Below are 6,905 nucleotides of genomic sequence, written 5' to 3' on the forward strand. Positions count from 1 at the left end.
CATAGGAGCTTGTGGCCGTAAATCCCCCAAGGATAGGTTCCTAGGCCGTAAACTCCTATACCTTAGTCAAATGATACCCTAAATCCATTCCATGGCTTGTAAAATTAGTTTGAATCACATGTGACTGATCTAAGGCCACCAAAACATATAAAGAAAGGGTGCTTAGGAGCTTACGGCTGTAAACTCCTAGTTTACAGTCGTAAACTCCCTTTGATGGTTCCTTTGGTGGTTTAATTCCTTCCTATGCCTTAGATTAAATCCTAGCAACATTTCCCTAGTGTTATTTGACCCTTAAGCACCATAAAACCCATCAACCATGAGTTCACGGCCGTGAAATCATGCGGACTAGGTCTTAGGGCCGAAAAATCCATAAGGAGTTTACTCTTGAAGAGTAAACTCGTTATCTATGCCCTATACGTCCGTAGATGTCACCCGGGTCACTCCGAACACTTGATTTGAAGTGTTTTCGCGTCTTGGAGATTATAATCATATCTGATTAGTGATTTAAAGTCTAATTAGATACATTTGTGTATCATTTAATATTACATAGGAACCTCGCATGTTTTCAAGCCTCGATCCGACGTTTAGCATCCTAGCCAACACATTCCTCGTCCGGTGAGTTCATACCCCTATGTTTTTCCATGTTTTCAATGTTTTCAGGGGGGAATATAAGAAAAAGTACAAGGAAAATCTTGTACTCAAACTTATGATTTCATTTGATCTATTTCATATTTCGTATGCTTTTAACACGGAAAACTATATTAACCAATCGTTCAACTTGCAGAGTAAACCGCCATATTATTTGTGAAATTCGTTTTTAAAATGTTACATTTTATATTTCACAAATGTATTTCCACATCATTACTGTTAAAAGTATGTACCTTAGAACTTTAAGACGTCCTTGATAACACTCCCCGTAGATACGAGAGTGAAGGATTAATAACATTAAACTTAGAACTTTACCACTCCCCCTAGTTACGAGAGTGGTGGAATAGTAACATTAAACTTAGAACTTTTAGACAAGTCCTTGATAACACTTCCCCTAGTTACGAGAGTGAAGGACTAAATAAACATAATTTCCCGTTTTATTATCTTTTAAATTCATTAATCTTAAGATTGGAGACACGTCCTTGTAACACTCCCCTAGTTACGAGAGTGTAGGACTTCCCCCGTAACCAGAATCTCTTGGAGGGAGAACGTGACTTGAGTGTATAGATCTATACGGGATTGACAACCCCGCACCTGGCTGCTAGCTACAGTCGAACCGAAAGGTTCAAGGGTGACAAAAGTCATACAAAGATATTGGCCCCTGTTTCGAGCCTTATCCAGTCTATAGTATGGTTATGGAACTCGCAATTTAGATTATGAATACTTTTATACTTACTTATTAGTTTTATATTTGTGTTAAAACTAATGTACCTTTCAAGGATAAACAGGTTTTCAGGAAACATCACACGAACACATAAAGTATGGTAGACACTTGTACATTACTTTCAGAAACCGATAACCAACTATAAACTTTTAAGGAAAATAAGGTTTTTTCCAGGGATAACAAACTGTGCATAACCGGATCGTATAACAAACGGATAACTAAACTTTACTTATAAGAAAATATGGGATTTTCTTGGATAACAAACTTTTTCGGAAAACCAAAGGAAACTTGTACATATTCAGAAAACAAACCTCTTATGAACCCACCAGCTTTATGCTGATTTTTAAAATGCTTGTATTCTCAGGTCCACGTTAGACAGGTACCCCGCGATCTTTTGGAGAAGTCGGAGCGTATAGAAGACCCGTCTTAGCTTTTGTTCATATGATATATATATATATATATATATATATATATATATATATATATATATAACACTTGTAACACTTTGATTTCCAACAAATGTAATAATTCTATGTAATGTAATGTTTTGTGTTTACTACGCTTACTATGTACATTGGTTGCGATATACATGACGTCCTCCGCCCCGGAACGTTTCCGCCTTCAGTTTCGGGGTGTGACATCGGAAAGTTGGGGTGTAATGACCACCAAATCCTTTCTTTCGATGGACCAGATGATAGTGTGGAAGGTCCCTCAGTTATTTAGCCTCATAAGGGACCTGTGAATCATGGGACTCAACGAGTGTTTGAGCAAACTCGGCTAGTCCAAGGCAATATCCCAATCTTTGAAGATGGACTCAACGAGTTGTTCTTACAACTCGGCGCGTCATAGACTGGATGCATTCCTATGAGGGAGATGAACTCGATGAGTTCCAGGATGAACTCAACGAGTAGGATGAGGATGGTCCCGATGGTATGATTGAAGGAGAACCCGTCGAGTTCTTGATAGACTCGACGAGTAGAGACGGGGATTGGTTTGGGTTAGAGGAGTATGGACTCGACGAGTTGGTAGGCCAACCCGGTGAGTCAGGTCAACTGGATGTTGACTTTGACCAATGTTGACTTTAACTGACTATAGTTGACCCTGGTTAGGGTTGCATATTCAAATTGATAACTTAGAAGAGTTGTCGTGTAGGGATTGAGGAGTCAAGGAGAGTTGATTTGCACGCCGAGTACAATTCGGACACTACACGACATCGAGGTGAGTTACCTTCCAGTAGAAGTGGGTCTAAGGCACCAAGGCCGACCCACTAGTAGATGTTTAGTTGAGATGATTGTCTTTGTGATAATTATCTGGTTTGCTATTGCTTGACATGTGTGTATGCTAGTATGCGATGTTATGTGAGATAGTATCAGTAGGAGGGGACTAGTCCCCGATTCGGTTGCTAGGACCAATGGGTAGGTCGGACACCCCAGATATGTCTGACATCATGATTCTGATATGATATTTTTGTGCATTCTAACACTCCTAAGTGTACATGCAACCCTAAATACCTTGGATCTATGTTTTCTCTATTATACATGCAAATATGAATATTCCAAGGTATTATCCTAACTAGCATACAAAACATTGATTCTTATGGAATAATATAAGTTAGAAGACATACCTATTGATGTAGCTTGATTTGATGGAGCTTAAAATCCTAGTGCCCCAATTATGACACCTCAAATGGTTCACACAACACCAAATACACTTAGAATAACTTGAGAGAAATGAGACACTTCATGAAATCGTGTAGCCCTCACCATTCCTTCACAGTGTCCGCTTTTTGGGAAGAATAAGATGCTTATATAGTGTGTCACAATTAGGGTTACACCATGTAAACCCTAATTTTCATGGCCTTTCATTTCCATGATCCATGGCTACAAAAACACCATGGAGCATCCATGGAGCATCCTATGGGTTTTAGCCCAACTTGATAATCCATGAAGCATTAGCCCACTATACAAGTATGGATGATTTACACAATCAACCCATATATTTAATTAGTCTCCTTTTGATTACTTAATTAATTCCAAATTAATTATTGATCAATACTAATTAAATAATCTTATTAATATATTAGAACTTATAATATATTAATAAACCATAAATGTTATTTCTCTCATTTTAGTCTATCCAAATGCATGATGCCATGCAACCCAAATGGACCATGCCAATCGGGTCAAGTACATACCAAATATAGTTATGGACTTAGACACTAATCCAACAGTCTCCCACTTGGATAAGTCTAAAACTATTATTGTGTATGACTTCAAAATCCGACTAGCAATCGTAGCTCTTAAAAGCTGCTGTTGTCGAACTCTGAACAAACCAATGACGTGTCCATCAGATAAGGGATCATATATTTCTCCATTCTAGATATCATATGGACTGAGACATGGATTAAAATCATTCTCTCTATCCATTTTTTGTTTCCTGATTTCCGATTTATGACGACCGACTAATTGAACAAATCAAATCAGTCCTGGCTTGGCCAAGCAATTCGAGGTGTCATCACTAAATCATCGAGGGGCCCACAGATATCAATTTTATCCCTTTAAAGGTAAAAGGAATGGATAAACTTCGACTCATATGCTTGTTCTACTACTTGTTGAATTATACACAAAGGCACGTTTTATAACACCGAGTTACCAAATGTGTTTTCGTGCAATCAATGTATAACCAACTCATAGGCAACAAGTCATATCTCTAGGTTTGAAGAATATAAGATATTATCATCTCATGATCACTCGTGATAAAATCCATGAAGTGATTCCAATGAGCGTGGGTTGAATCCAATACTCAGAACTTATAAGTACTCATGAGTCATGAATGTTGTAGCACCACTTGCTATGTCCCATACCTTGTACATCTACAATCCAGCTTCATGACAGTCTTGATTCATATCTACTTCCAACATATGACCAACTGTGGATAATTTGAATAACTTAGTCATTCAGGAAGAACGACCTAGTTATTCTAGAAGTCAAAACATGCAAAGTGAAACACAAGAACAATCGAATCCAATATGGTCTTAGAACTTAAGAATATAAATAAAACACATTTTATTTATCACCATATTGATTACACATTATTCATTGCATACTTTTTCAAACTATCAACTTTATACTTGAATTAAAACAATAATTGTCCCATGCTCCAAGCATGTACGCTATGTTTTCTAAACACTAGTCATGCCATACACCAAGTATGCACACTATGTTTGTCAAAACATTAGTTATGCCATACACCAAGTATGCATACTAAGTTTGTCTATGATCTTTACTTTGTGAAATAGATCGATTGAACATAATTCCAATGATTCTCATTTCACAGTCCCAAATCCTTACCGCAAATGCAAGAATTCCAAATTCATGCCATTTACGGAAATATTGTTAGATTTTAAACTTATATGCATTGATCATCTTGTAATGATTATTCACAAAGTGACAAATACTTGTCAACAGACATTACATAGTATTCCAATGGAGATCAACTCCATGGAAACATTCTTCTTGTATTAAGTTTTTCTAATCTTACATAGCTTGAATAACTTCCACCTATGGAAACATTTCCATATTCCTATTTTGACTATCACTTCTGAACAAGAGTTGCCTCTTTTCAGAATATGTCAATATGGTCCTTCCAAAATTAACATTATACTTCCAACTATCCCGGAGCAACCAATCTTTGGTAAACCATAGATTGTCCTCAACAATTGCTTAATCATTTTAGTTATATCCAATTCTAGACCTTTTCCCTTCTTAATGCCCCAGGCATTTGGAAAATTTTAGAAAGGATGAATATTATAGCACATGCAATCGATCCTATGTCCGAAGCATATGGGACACGATTCATGATGTCTCACATAAAGACATGATACTAGACCAGTCCTTTTGCTACAATATTTCTATTTGCCAGGTTCTCATAATTCAGATTATAAAAAGGGATGCCGTAATCATAATCGATTTTTAGAACGCAGATAATGGACCCATAAATAAAATTTCCTTATGTTGAGCCATTCCAACACAAAATTCATATATATATATATATATATATATATATATATATATATATATATCCTTAACTAAAGATGATTAAACCCTCAATTTAAGCTTTTAGAATTCAAATGAAGTATAATTTCATCTCCCTTAATTATAGCAAAACAACTTTTCACCCCTGCAACTTCACGAATTGAAACTTTTGTTTTCTATAATTAACATTGGTATCTTGCAATACTAATAATAATTATCATGCTCCCACTAACATGATGATTATTAGCATAACACTTGTGCTCCCACTAGCTCTGACATGTACTCAGAAATCAGCTGAACTTCTAGAAATCAATACTTTATTGACTTTCTTACCAAAGTTCAGATTTCTGATATGAGATTTTTTTATAAGACTTTATCAAAATCACACACCTTCCCTTAGATAGCTCACATGTGTGTCTAAACAATTTTTAGAACTATGAAAAGAGATGTCGTAATCATAGTCTCGATTGTTTAGACCTTTTCCATTTCTCACAAGTCCATGTTGGTGTGTTGGTTAACCACACACGCTCCACTAACGACTTTGAGAATGCAAATATCACAACTGTTATCTACTTAAAATCTACTTAGTGAAAGTGTTTCATCACCATCATTTTCATGAATCGGAGAGAAACCTTATGACACTTAGATTTGATGGTGTATGTGTTCTTATCCATGTGAATTTGTCAAAACCATAATCAAATGAAAAGGATAATGACAAATCCAAACTCATATGGACTGAACTCAATCTTAATTTCTTGCCACATAACAACACAAGGGTCTGTCGTTGTTTCCAAGTTGTTATGCAACCAATTGAGAACTCTCAGAACTCATATGCAAAGTCAACTTTAACTGGAATGGGCAAAGAAATAGAAATATGTCAACACGTGTGACATCCCCATTTTCACGGCCATAAAAGACCGATTTTGTTTATGCTTTATAAAAATCAGAGTACTTCTTTTAATAAAAATGTTGCGGAATTTGTCCCCAGAAAAACATGATAAATACGTTATTAAAACATTTTCGAAGAAACGTATTTTATTCATTTTAAAACATTTGGGATGTCAGCGTTAATACAGAAACATAAGCATAAACAGAACTTACATTTATTTACACTAGTGATCTACATCTCTTTAAATCTCTCGGTGTAATGTGACTTCATATCAACACCTGTGATATAAATCAACTGAGTGGGTCAGTTGGGAAACCTGGTGAGTACATAGGGTTTTCAACCCACAATAATATAATTATTATGTTTAAACAATCAAGCAGTTAAACCCAATTACCCATCCCCATTATCTTCTTTACTCTTAAGGATCTACCCTAAGAATCAACTATTTCTCGTTCATTCATTCCTAAGGATTATCCTAAGGAATCGGCACGAAGTCCATCGTTACCAAAGCTTATAGATTACAACTGGTGAACACGTAGTCCAAACATCTGGTAAACACTTAGTCCAAAAGTAACTAGTGAACACACTTAGTTCAAAATACCTAGTGAAC

The sequence above is a fragment of the Lactuca sativa genome, chromosome 8 (genome assembly GCF_002870075.4).
Source record: "Lactuca sativa cultivar Salinas chromosome 8, Lsat_Salinas_v11, whole genome shotgun sequence".
NCBI classification, from domain to species: domain Eukaryota; kingdom Viridiplantae; phylum Streptophyta; class Magnoliopsida; order Asterales; family Asteraceae; genus Lactuca; species Lactuca sativa.